The sequence below is a fragment of the Palaemon carinicauda genome, chromosome 22 (assembly GCF_036898095.1).
Source record: "Palaemon carinicauda isolate YSFRI2023 chromosome 22, ASM3689809v2, whole genome shotgun sequence".
NCBI classification, from domain to species: domain Eukaryota; kingdom Metazoa; phylum Arthropoda; class Malacostraca; order Decapoda; family Palaemonidae; genus Palaemon; species Palaemon carinicauda.
Window position 1 is genome coordinate 113,000,965 of NC_090746.1, and position 14,513 is coordinate 113,015,477.

The 14,513-nt window shown below is 35.0% G+C and overlaps 1 long non-coding RNA gene across 1 annotated transcript in view; it reads left to right on the top strand.

The window, feature by feature from the left end:
• Positions 1-14,513, top strand: part of LOC137616244 (uncharacterized) — a 32,801-nt gene that overhangs the window by 5,669 nt on the left and 12,619 nt on the right. The window contains exons 2-4 of the long non-coding RNA XR_011039365.1: positions 2,657-2,813; positions 7,335-7,460; positions 12,911-13,038. This is a non-coding gene — a long non-coding RNA (uncharacterized lncRNA). The remainder of the gene's footprint in view (positions 1-2,656; positions 2,814-7,334; positions 7,461-12,910; positions 13,039-14,513) is intronic.

Genomic DNA, 14,513 nt, shown 5'->3' on the forward strand with positions numbered 1-14,513 from the left:
TCTGTATACTGGTTTTATGTCTTGTAGGCTTACTTATTTCAAGTAGTGTTTTATTTCTGTAGATGTTTGTTACAACCTGTGTAGGCCGTAGTTCTGGTTCTTTAAACTTTAATTTTTAAAGGAGTCTTAGGCAGTACATTATTTATGTAACTCGGTGAACTGAGGGAAGACAGAACAAAAACACTGGAAAAATCTAACAACATTTATTACAGTACACTTAAATAAATTCAACCTTGTATCAGGAGTAACATAAAGCTCCTAAGACAAACACCAATGGGTTAAAAAAATGACCTGGAGGACTAATATACCGAGTCCTATAAACACACAAGGTTGACCTATATCTAATAATCTTAACCCTAACATAGAAAAACTAAACAGATCAAAAGTATGGCTTATATATTAAGCCGGGCCCACAAATATCAACAAACCACTACCCTATTACTAAACAGATAGGCATAAGGAAGACAGGAGAAATGAAAAGGCAGAAAACCTTAAAATTACCTACCTACACACAAACATTAAAGGCTAAACCAAATACCCAATTATAAAACTTAACACAAGACAGCATACAAATACACATACCACATTAAAGTAAATGCATAAATACTTAAATATATTCACAAAAGAATTATGCTGAGAGTCATAATTTATAGATACAGTGAACCCTCGCTACTTCGCGGTTCGACCATCGCGGATTCACCACTTCGCGGATTTTTTCCATAACCCATATATATACAGTAATATATATATATATATATATATATATATATATATATATATATATATATATATGTATGCATGTATTTATGTATATATGTAGGTATGTATATGTGTATACATATAAATATATATATATATATATATATATATATACACACACACACACACACATATATATATATATATATATATATATATATATATATATATATATATATATCTAAAGTAGGAAGATGGGATGTAGTTCTAAGGGAAAAGTATGGGAAATATGTCTGGGTAATAAGCAAAGCTCTACCTCCAGTTTGTTTCTACATTATGATCAGAGATAAATGTAAACAAAACATTGGTTGCCATTTTTTATCGTGCTTTTTAGCATGTTTAGGAAATGCATGATATAAAATCACCTTTAATATTTGTGCCTGTTTTAGTTTAGGGTACTGTAGTACATGCATTAAGTGTTCTGTACATTAAAGGGTAGTTTGTTAACAGTACTACGTACAAGGGAAGGTTTTAAAAGTCTGAATATACATGTTGAATGAATAGGTAAATATGGTGTCACTACTTCGCGGATTTTCACCTATCGCGGCCGCGACTGGAACCTATCTACCGCGATAAACGAGGGTTCACTGTACATGTACATATCTCAACACTGTATTAACTATCCGTGGAATTACTTATAACAGTACTTATCCATACATGGATTAGAAGACAGATAGGGGATGAACGTTCATCAGCATCAGAGGGAGTATCATTAACATCAGGAAAACGGGCTGGGCATATCCATAACGATAATGAAAAGATCGTAACTTTACCTGGGTAATGACTCCCTACGTTCCTCCTAACGGACCCTTGGTCCACAGACGAGCAGCGTAACAGATGTGATGACGCTCTTTGATCACGGCAATAGTACCTCCAACAGTGCCGGGATGGAACGACGGCACCGTCTTCCCGTAGGATCCTCAGGCGGGGAAAATAACGCCAAGCGAAGGTCGCAAGTGACACATACACTTGCAGGACGTAACAAGCGATGTGGCTATCGCAGGTGACAAAACCCCTGCATACAAGGGCCGTGATCCAAAGAAGTGTACAATTTACCGCGGGTGGCTCAAAGACACCAGCGAAATAATCCTCCAAAGGCACAATTCCTTACGAGAGAAAAAAAAAAAAGCGTCTACCAAGGGCTGCTGAATTAGGATACACGTTTGTGATCAAGGTACGGTCCGAACTGTTCATTCCAGGCAGCAGTAGTCTCGTCCACGGCTCTCTCGAAACACCAAACACTCGGAAAAAAAAAAATAAACAAAAGAGTTAATGGTCATTCACTAATTAACGAAGGAGGAGGGGCGAAGGTTATCACCGAACTCTTATGAAAATGGCAGTTAACATTTACTCCTGCCGAAGACTGAATTTATTAATAAACAATTAAATAACCTAATTTAACATAACAATGTTAAATTTAATTTTGTGGTTAGGTAATAGGTTAGCTAGAACACCAGCCACCCGTTGAGATACTACCACTAGAGTGTTATTGGTTCCTTTGACTGGCTAGACGATACTACATTGGATCCCCGTTCTCTCGTTCTCTTTAGCTATAAAATTTTGTTTTCAATTAATTTTAAATGATGCTAATGTAAAGGAAAATAAAAGTCAACTTTTTAAAAAATATTCCATGTGCAAATAGGTGCAGAACTTCTTAATTTACAATTTTGCTAGGCCTCGCAAGTAGGTAGATCAACTGACTAAAAAGTGGAGGGAAGTGATGTCGTGTTAGTACCTAAATGCCTCTACTAATTTACATTTGAGAACCCATTCTTGGAAGGCATGACGTTCTTCCTTAGGGGACTGACTACTGTACAGTATATTACAGAGATATCGTAATGAGTACTGTACATCACAATCTTGCACCATTCTTCAATAAGGTTTTTTACCTCAACAGAATAAACCTTGGACAAGACATTGAAAGCAGTGCAGATGTCGTCGTCATGGTCCGATGACCGAGGTTAGTTTGTTGACTACAGTACCAAGCCGACTCGTGAGCTGAGAGAGGTTTTGATACCAGGATGTGACTGTGGACATTGATAATCATAACTACGGTAAGTAAAAAGCCAGAATATTTGTCCAAGCACATAGCCTACATAGATTTAATACTGTAATTCATCAATAGATTAAATACTGTTGCCGACATCCCATTGATGGCAATGAGGAAAAACCCTAAACTTGGGGCAAAGATTTTTTATACAGTGCTGATGTTATAAGTAAATTGTATGGTTATTCATTTGCAAATAGTGAAAATAAGGGAGAGACTGCAAAGGTACAGAATGTAAATAATCGCAATAATCATTGGTGATCCAATGATGAGTGAAATTTGTTTTTGCTTGAAGTGATCCAATAATGCAAATTGCTCTATCATGATTAACTTATTTTTGGAGGAAATTTGGCGTAAATACGCATCATTTAAGGAAAAGGAAACTCGCACCATGAGACGGCAGATGATAGAGGAACATCTGGAGCCTAAAAGAAAACAGGTAGTAGCAGCACATGCTTGGCATGCCAGTGCAGATCTCCAATGTGACTTTTTTTTTTTTGCTGTAATATTTCCAGAATTTATGGTTAATTTTATTTCAACTGCGTTATAAATGATTAGAAGACGTTGCACAATAAAGATAAGAGATGAGAAAAGAAATTAATTTTGCCAGGTCTGTGAAAAAATTAGCCCCTTTGCCGGGTCTCTGTTTCCCACATGAGAAACGTGTACTGTATTTGATTATGTATATGCTGTACAGTCAAACCTCTCGATACAAAAGAATCTGCTTAGACAATTTTCTCTCAACGAAATGAGATGCGAAGAATTTTACGACTCGCATCACAAAAAATGTTTAGGACAACGAAAGGAAGTACAGTGCGAGAGCTCAACAGTGTCCGAGACTGATTTTAAAATATGCGTGCCCCCAGCTCGTAAACTCGCTATCATCCTCCTGTGCTCCCATTGGTTAACTCCCTATTTGGATGCTAGTTACCACCATGAGTCCTGCTCTTTTATTGGTCAGCATCTACTGTACTGTATCCCATCATGCATCTTCCCATTGGCATTCCTATGTCTTTTAGTTTTGGCAACAGTATTGTACGCATTGACTTAGTGTTTGTGATTTCACTTTCGTAACAATACAGTAGTACGGTACTGTATTGTGTGTAATATTACGTTACATCATTAGCCATGGGTCCCAAGAAAGTCGCTGATGACCCACTGACAGTGGTAAAAATTAAGGAGAGTCTAGATGGCTTCTTTAAAGTGGTGGCTCTCATAGAAAAGAGACACTCAGAAAAAATACTCACAGGTTGTGCGCTTGAGTACTGTAATGAAGTTTGCCTGAGTCATTTCAGGAAAATTGTAAGAAGCAGGCGGAAATTAGCTTCTTTGGACAATTATTTTAAACAGGCCTTTGGTAGAAACAGACCAAGTGCCAGCTAAAAAACGAAAGAAAAGTGGCAGTGATGAAGAAAATACACATTGTAATTAAATTTGGAAAATAAAAATGTAAAGTAAAAAAAAAAAAAAAATTTTGTTCTTTTTTATTTAAAGTTTATCGTAAAGTGTTAATATTTCCTGCTATTTGCAAATGTGTTTCCTAAAATTAAGTGTTAATATTTTCTGTCATTTATACATCTGTTTCGTGAAGGTAAGTGTTTATGTTTTTTACCACTGTTAACGTTTTCCGCCGTTTTTCATCCTCCTCTACCGCCCCGCACTTTGCTCTCGGACATCGCCTCACTCCAAAGGTAATGTTCCACAGTTTTGTTACTGTATTTTTACAGTTTGCTCTAATTAAACACTTTTTTTACAGGTTATCAGTGGTTAATTTATTATTGAATTATCAAAATATAGTATTTTTCATACATTTAGTACTGTTTTAGTGGTGTGTATCCTTCTTATAATCATTTAATGTGGTGTTTTTGTATGGTCTGGAACGAATTAGGCTATTTAAAGGCGACTCGCAAGACAAAAAAATCACTTTACGAAAGCTATTACGGAACTAATTAATTTTGTGTTGTGAGGCATTACCGTACTGTGTATATTTGTATTTTTTGCTTATATATATTTTTATATTGTATTTGCTGTCATACACAGTCAATTGTAAGAACTATGATAGTGAATGAATGTTTGTTTTATGGGAATTTTATTTTCCCTTTTTTATTTCCTTTCCCCGTGGACGCTTTATAGCTTTGCATTTTTTTTTCTTTATTTTATACGCCAATTTACGCTCTCGTAGAAAACGTTTAGGGTTAGGCATGTTTGTGCATATGTAAACAACTGCAATATAATGTCTCATATATTATTAGAAAGCCCATTTTTTGTACTGTACTTTTATATGGTAAATAAAACAACAAAAGTATTAACGCTTCAATACAAAAGTTTTATCGTAAAAATGTCGGCAAAATTACAAAATTTGCTTCATTTTCTAATGATAATTGTTCATTATTTTTCAAACAATTCCTAAATTTTTTTATTCATTTTATTGGAAGTTGGCTTTACAATGATGTCTAATTTTTTCTTATCTTTATTTGTTATGTCGTAACATTGAAAAACCTCAACATAAGTATGTCGAAAAATCAGAAATTTTCCCTTCGCAAAAAAGTTTTAATTCATTTACACCTCTCCCACTAATGCATTTATTGGAAAGAGGCTACGTCCACGTGAAAGATCTATAATTCTACACGATTTATGTTTTAAAAAAATCTTCAAATCAAATTTAATTATTGTATTTTTCCTGAATTTCTAAGAAAATATATTTACGATATTTTTCAGAAATTTCACTTTCAACGTGTATATTTTATAAATTTTTTAGCTGTGTGCTTTTTAATTTTCTACTTTATATTTGTTCATATTTCCTTTCATAATTTTGCTGTTCAGCCATTTAACTTAACTTTTGATTGCCAGATGAGATAAGGAAACCTATTTGTCTTCTCCCTGCCATCTGTCTTCAAGTTCTTGTCCTATGTTCTTTTCATCATCTGCCTGATCTACATAGTCCTAGTTGCAGCTGTGCACTGAGTGGATTCCTTGGTTCCAGTGTCACGCCTATGGTCTAAATTCTGTAAAGGGAATGATAAAGCACAGGTTTATGAAATTGATTTTAGGTTATATCTGATTGGATAGTTTTTGCCCTGCCACTGACATTTTATTCTTACAGTTTGAAGCAGTTTGAAAACTTGAATGCCTGTGTGCACATACTCAATCTTTCTTGTCCCTAACTATGGTAACTTCATTCTTGGTGTATATAAATTACAATCTGGTTCTTTTAGTAATAAGCCTGATGCTTGTGTAGAGAACCCTTTGTGATAAGTTATTGCCTTCGCCAAAATTAAGGATTTTGCGAAAGGTATGTATTAACCCCTGTCTGTTTGTTTATGAGCAACTTAAAACAAATACTATTGGATCGATTTTGACCAAACTTAGTAGTCATGTTGGGTATGACCCAAGGATAAATCTGTAACATTTTAGATAAAGTACATCAAAGTACATGTACGCAGCATTACTTAAAAAATAAAATGCAATGTTAATCTTTTGTTTTGAAACTACAAAAACTATTGAATAAATTTCAATGAAACCTGGTGGACATGCGAGTTATGACCCAAAGAGAAATACATTAGATTTAGAAGAAAAGACATCAAAATACAGGTACTCAATGGAGTTGAGAGAAAAATACGACTACTACGCCATGCTCGCTATTGAATGGCCCTGTAGTTTCTGTTGTAAGGATACTCCAAGATGTTGAGGACTTTTTTGTTTTGGGACATACAGCAATTTCATCTAATGAAATTGAATAATTAACAGCTATACATATATTACTTTAAACTATTTAGTCCTTATACTGCTCTCACATCCAGGTAACGGCTCAATTACCTTATTTTTCTGAACATGAGTTCATTGTCATTTCTTTAATTGCTTTCATTATTGAGTCGAAAAATGTATGAATGTGTGACAGAATTTAGAACAGGAAGGAATGGGAGGAGTGTGGAAAGGTAAGAAAGGAAATGTAGTGGAACATAAGAGGCAAAAAGTAGTGGTGGTGGTTTGATACGTACTGAAAAAGTGTCGGTTCCATAAAATATTTCACAGATTCTTACTTTTTTCGTGGCTCAAACTCTGTTAAGATTATGACGAAAGCATTATTTTTAAATGGATTAAATGTGCAATTCTATCCAAGACATATTGGAAATATGCTTACAAACGTCTAGAATGGATATACAGTATTGTAGATGTCACTTCATTTTTTTGTTGCTTTGCCCTCCATCTTTACTGCGTTCTGTCTTTTCACTGTTTAGGACTACCGAATAAGCTGTTTCAATATTGCATCGGTGTCAATGACCTTCGATCTCACGATGCCAGAGAACTTCAAATCAATCAATCAATATTGCATGGTGTTTCCTTTAGGAAAGGATCACAGTGACCAGAAAGAAATCTAAGGTATCAGGTTACATTATTAAATGATGATAATTATAATAATGTTAGAAATAATGATTAGAATAATTCTGTGAGCATTTCACTAAGGTAAATATAATGTGGTGTGATAGTTACAAAAATGTATCTGTACTAAAGCTTGACTTCATTTCAGGTTATCGGTGATTAATCTACAGTACCGTATTGTAACATGGAATGGAAAATGAGAGTGTTTATTTCCACCTGGAAATCATTGCCACTGCAAGATTGGAATTATCCACAAGATCTACATTAATATGCCGTAAGTTAATTTGCTTATCCACCATTAGTGATTTACTCCATATATTATAATTTTTCCGTAACTGGAATACAAACTTTGCTGAGAGGATGAGCTATTAGAATTTAGCGAGGGGTAACTACAGTCAGGCCTCCCTCTTCGTGTTAGGTTACAGACACAGGCATGAAAAGGGAATTTTCGGGAATGAATGCTGCACTAGGGTGGGTTAACTCCTAACCTAAAAAGTCACTGCCCCTTGCCACGAGTGGGTGCGCGAGCTGATGATTAATGCAATAAATACTGCCTAATATTGTTTTAATTTGGTTTCTACTACAGTTTATAATCATATGTATGGTATACAGTATATTTGTACTCGAGTACACTACTTACTGGTACAGTATTGTGCTACTGTAAAGTTTCTTTGAATCGTTATCATCCCCTAACTGTTCTGTATAGTAAAAGGTGTTCCTATCTAGTAATACTGTACTGTAAGCTAATACTCACTAAAATCGTAGTGGCTGTAATATATGTACATGTACAGTAATATTAGTACAGTACAGATTAACTATACTTATTGTAAGTGTTCGGTGTTTTCGTTCAGACGACTGGTAACCTACGCTGTTATGCGTTTGTGAAGCATGACGCAAGTTATTTGTTGTCTCTTGCGCAGTATGTTACTGTATATATATACTTTCTTTAAGAGAAATACAGCTTATTTTATAAACTAAAACCTAAATATCTCGATAACTTTTATGACATTAAATTTTTATGATTTTAATTGAATACTCTTTAAATTTTTATTTTATTTCATTTTTTATTTTTGTATACATAAATTAAATGTTACCGGCATCAATGACCTTAGATGTCAGGATGCCTGAAAACTTTAAATCATTCATTCATTCTCGATAATAAATGTTTCTTTTTAAATTGTTGGGTTACATTATTTAATGGTGATAATTATAGTAATGTTGAAAATAATGATTAAAATAATTCTTTGAGCATTTCACTAAGGTAAACATAATGTCGTGTGATGGTTACAAAATTGTATCTGTACTAAATCTTGACTTGATTTCAGGTTATCGGTGATGAATCTACTGTACAGTATCGTATTATGGAATGGTAAGAGAATTTTTTTCTGTAACTGGAATACAAACCATGCTATTTATAGGGGTATTACTTTCGGCGTAGCTGAAATGACGAGCCATTAAAATTTAGCGAGAGTTAACTACCCACACAGCTAGTTAGCAGGGATAGGGGGAGGGTAGCTAGCTACTGCCCCCCACCCCCCTCTAACACCTGTGATTGAGCCACTTTGCTTTTGGCTCGGATGCTGAACGGACGTTGCCTCTCTTCATTCTACTCCTTATTTGGACAACCATTAATTTTTTTTTTGCTTTTTCTTTTTCTTTTTCTAGTGTGTGTTTGTGAAGTTTACTTCTGCTACCATGCGCACCTGCCCTGGACTCTCCGGCCGCCCTTGTGCAACATTTATGTCGGTGGTGGAGACAGATCATCACACCCTTTGTCCTGTATGCAGAGGCCAACGGTGTGATAATGAAAATAAGTTTAATGAGTGTAGGGAGTGGTCTTCCTCCCAGTGGGAGAGGTTTGGGTGACGGCGGAAGAAGAAGTCTAAGTGGGATATTTTTCCTTCGAAGGTTCTTTTGAAGGGAGGAAAACCCAAGTAGCAGCACATGCTTGGCATGCCAATGCAGATCTCCAATGTGACTTTTTTTTTTTGCTGTAATATTTCCAGAATTTATGGTTAATTTTATTTCAACTGCGTTATAAATGATTAGAAGACGTTGCACAATAAAGATAAGAGATGAGAAAAGAAATTAATTTTGCCAGGTCTGTGAAAAAATTAGCCCCTTTGCCGGGTCTCTGTTTCCCACATGAGAAACGTGTACTGTATTTGATTATGTATATGCTGTACAGTCAAACCTCTCGATACAAAAGAATCTGCTTAGACAATTTTCTCTCAACGAAATGAGATGCGAAGAATTTTACGACTCGCATCACAAAAAATGTTTAGGACAACGAAAGGAAGTACAGTGCGAGAGCTCAACAGTGTCCGAGACTGATTTTAAAATATGCGTGCCCCCAGCTCGTAAACTCGCTATCATCCTCCTGCGCTCCCATTGGTTAACTCCCTATTTGGATGCTAGTTACCACCATGAGATCCTGCTCTTTTATTGGTCAGCATCTACTGTACTGTATCCCATCATGCATCTACCCATTGGCATTCCTATGTCTTTTCGTTTCGGCAACAGTATCGTACACATTGACTTAGTGTTTGTGATTTCACTTTCGTAACAATTGTACGGTACTGTATTGTGTGTAATATTACGTTACATCATTAGCCATGGGTCCCAAGAAAGTCGCTGATGACCCACTGACAATGGTAGAAATTAAGGAGAGTCTAAATGGCTTCTTTAAAGTGGTGTCTCTCGTAGAAAAGAGACACTCAGAAAAAATACTCACAGGTTGTGCGCTTGAGTACTGTAATGAAGTTTGCCTGAGTCATTTCAGGAAAATTGTAAGAATCAGGCAGAAATAAGCTTCTTTGGACAATTATTTTAAACAGGCCTTTGGTAGAAACAGACCAAGTGCCAGCTAAAAAACAAGAGAAAAGTGGCAGTGATGAAGAAAATACACATTGTGATTAAATTTAGAAAATACAAAATGTAAAGTAAAAAAAAAAGATATATTTTTTTCTTTATTATTTTAAGTTTATCGTAAAGTGTTAATATTTCCTGATATTTGCAAATGTGTTTTCTGAAATTAAGTGTTAATATTTTCTGTCATTTATACATCTGTTTTGTGAAGGTAAGTGTTTATGTTTTCTGCCACTGGTAACGTTTTCCGCCGTTTTTCATCCTCCTCTACCGCCTCGCACATTGCTCTTGGACATCGCCTCACTCCAAAGGTAATGTTCCACAGTTTTGTTACTGTATTTTTACAGTTTGCTCTAATTAAACACTTTTTTACAGGTTGTCAGTGGTTAATTTATTATTGAATTATAAAAATATAGTACTTTTCATACATTTAGTACTGTTTTAGTGGTGTGTATCCTTCTTATAATCATTTAATGTGGTGTTTCTGTATGGTCTGGAACGAATTAGGCTATTTAAAGGTGACTCGCAAGACAAAAAAATCACTTTACGAAAGCTATTACGGAACTAATTAATTTTGTGTTGTGAGGCATTACCGTACTGTGTATATTTGTATTTTTTGCTTATATATATTTTTATTTTGTATTTGCTGTCATACACAGTCAATTGTAAGAACTATGATAGTGAATGAATTTTTGTTTTATGTGAATTTTATTTTCCCTTTTTTATTTCCTTTCCCCGTGGAAGCTTTATAGCTTTGCATTTTTTTTCTTTATTTTATACGCCAATTTACGCTCTCGTAGAAAAAGTTTAGGTCTAGGCATGTTTGTGCGTATGTAAACAACTGCAATATAATGTCTCATATATTATTAGAAAGCCCATTTTTTGCACCGTACTTTTATATGGTAAATAAAACAACAAAAGTATTAACACTTCAATACAAAAGTTTTATCTTAAAAACGTCAGCAAAATTACAAAATTTGCTTCATTTTCTAATGATAATTGTTCATTATTTTTCTAACAATACATATATTTTTTATACATTTTATTGGAAGTTGGTTTTACAATGACGTCTAATTTTTTCTTATCTTTATTTGTTATGTCGTAACATTGAAAAACCTCAACATAAGTATGTCGGAAATTCAGAAATTTTCCCTTCGCAAAAAAAGTTTTAATTCATTTACACCTCTCCCACTAATGCATTTATTGGAAAGAGGCTACGTCCACGTGAAAAATCTATAATTCTACACGATTTGTTTCAAAAAAATCTTCAAATCAAACTTAATTATTGTATTTTTCCTGAATTTCTATGAAAATATATTTACGATATTTTTCAGAAATTTCACTTTCAACGTGTATATTTTATAAATTTTTTAGCTGTGTGCTTTTTAATTTTCTACTTTATATTTGTTCATATTTCCTTTCATAATTTTGCTGTTCAGCCATTTAACTTAACTTTTGATTGCCAGATGAGATAAGGAAACCTATTTGTCTTATCCCTGCCATCTGTCTTCAAGTTCTTGTCCTATGTTCTTTTCATCATCTGCCTGATCTACATAGTCCTAGTTGCAGCTGTGCACTGAGTGGATTCCTTGGTTCCAGTGTCACGCCTATGGTCTAAATTCTGTAAAGGGAATGATAAAGCACAGGTTTATGAAATTGATTTTAGGTTATATCTGATTGGATAGTTTTTGCCCTGCCACTGACATTTTATTCTTACAGTTTGAAGCAGTTTGAAAACTTGAATGCCTGTGTGCACATACTCAATCTTTCTTGTCCCTAACTATGGTAACTTCATTCTTGGTGTATATAAATTACAATATGGTTCTTTTAGTAATAAGCCTGATGCTTGTGTAGAGAACCTTTTGTGATAAGTTATTGCCTTCGCCAAAATTAAGGATTTTGCGAAAGGTACAGTATGTATTAACCCCTGTCTGTTTGTTTATGAGCAACTTGAAACAAATACTATTGGATCGATTTTGACCAAACTTAGTAGTCATGTTGGGTTTGACCCAAGGATAAATCTGTAACATTTTAGATAAAGTACATCAAAGTACATGTACGCAGCATTACTTAAAAAATAAAATGCAATGTTAATCTTTTGTTTTGAATCTACAAAAACTATTGAATAAATTTCATTGAAACCTGGTGGACATGTGGGTTATGACCCAAAAAGAAATACATTAGATTTAGAAGAAAAGACATCAAAATACAGGTACTCAATGGAGTTGAGAGAAAAATACGACTACTACGCCATGCTCGCTATTGAATGGCCCTGTAGTTTCAGTTGTAAGGATACTCCAAGATGTTGAGGACTTTTTTGTTTTGGGACATACAGCAATTTCATCTAATGAAATTGAATAATTAACAGCTATACATATGTTACTTTAAACCATTTAGTCCTTATACTGCTCTCACATCCAGGTAACGGCGCAATTACCTCATGTTTCGGAACATAGAGTTCATTGTCATTTCTTTAATTGCTTTCATTATTGAGTCGAAAAATGTATGAATGTGTGACAGAATTTAGAACAGGAAGGAATGGGAGGAGTGTGGAAAGGTAAGAAAGGAAATGTAGTGGAACATAAGAGGCAAAAATTAGAGGTGGTGGTTTGCTACGTACTGAAAAAGTGTCGGTTCCATAAAACATTTCACAGATTCTTACTTTTTTCGTGGCTCAAAAGGTCAAGGTGACCAGAAAGAAATCTAAGTTATCAGGTTACATTATTGAATGATGATAATTATAGTGATGTTAAAAATAATGATTAAAATATTTCTGTGAGCATTTCACTAAGGTAAATATAATGTGGTGTGATGGTTACAAAATTGTATCTGTACTAAATCTTTACTTGATTTCAGGTTATCGGTGATGAATCTACTGTACAGTATTGTAACATGGAATGGAAAATGAGAATGTTTAGTTCCACCTGGAAATCATTGCCAATTCAAGATTGGAATTTTCCATACAAGATCTACATTAATATGCTGTAGGTTAATTTGTTTATCCACCATTATTGATTTGTTCCATATATTATAATTTTTCCGTAACTGGTATACAAACTTCGCTGTGAGGATAAGCTATTAGAATTTAGCGAGGGTTAACTACAGTCAGGCTTCCCTCTTCACGTTAGTTAGGTTACAGACACAGGCGTGAAAAGGTAATTTTTGCGAATAAATGCTGCACTAGGGTGGGTTAACTCCTAACCTAAAAAGTCACTGCCCATTGCCACGACCGGGTGCCCGAGATGATGATTAATACAGTAAATACTGCCTAATATTCTTTTAATTTGGTTTTTACAACAGTTTATAATCATATGGACAGTATACAGTATATTTGCACACGTGTACGCACAGCTCACAGTACAGTACCCTCTTAACGAGAGAATGCCTTGATGAAGTCATTGGGCTTCAGCACGGCATATCATTCCCGTGCTGAAGGCTTGTGACGGGCAAGAGGGCTCTCGAACTGGGGAATTTCTTTTCCTCAGTTTGACTCTAAATTTCTCTCATTCTTTTTCTATTACTTTTTATTGCTTATCCCTCCTTCATAATTATCAGCTGTCTCCAACTTTGCTGTCAAAACTCTCTTACCCATTTCACTGTCCAGGTTTTTTAGAGGGGACATTGTATCCATGATCGGTTTTTATTTCAAAATCAATTGTGGGAGCTGTGGTGGTCTTGCCAACTGCCCAAAAATGTTTGGACACCTAGGAGTGTCAGTATTCCCATACTGGCACGCGGAACTATCTCGTAGGAAATTTGGCCTTCGGATTCCAGGGGTTGGCGATTTTATAGAGATAGGACTCTCGGCATTCTGTCCGGTTTGCCTGCCACTATGATTAGAGTGGGGATGATTGTATTCTTGAAATGCTCTCAGTCCCATCAAGCGGGTTTGGCATATACTTGAGCCACTCTAATCATAGTGGTACCATCCCTTTGTGGTAGGGTAGGGAGTGGACATTTGGTAAGCAGCTTTCACAGGTGTCATTGGTGGAGAAATTAATTCCAGGAAAGGCTAACGGTGTCGTCTTTGGAATTTCAGACAGTCTTAATTTTTTCTCTCCCTTAAACTTTATTTTTTTCCATTGTTTTTTTTTTTTTTTTTTTTCATTGTTATTATGACCCCTTCCCTCCCCCCAAAAAAATAATTAATGAGTAAACTTAATATTCCCCGTACCCCTGGATCAAATGGCGAACCCCAGACACCGTTGACGACTTCTGCTTGTTTGAATGGGGAAAGCTCTGTTGACAACCTCGGCAATAAAAAGGATTCCTCCAACAATACTTCTCTGACCAGTGTTGTTAAAGACAATTTATCGGCACTGGTGGAAAATGATTCTTGTAATAACAGTAATACTTTACTCTCTGGTTCTGGCTCATTACCAGATCCTACAAAAAATCTGAAAATTCTCCACTTAAAAAACATACCAATTGGTTGTAGCTATGACACAATTCAGCCTTC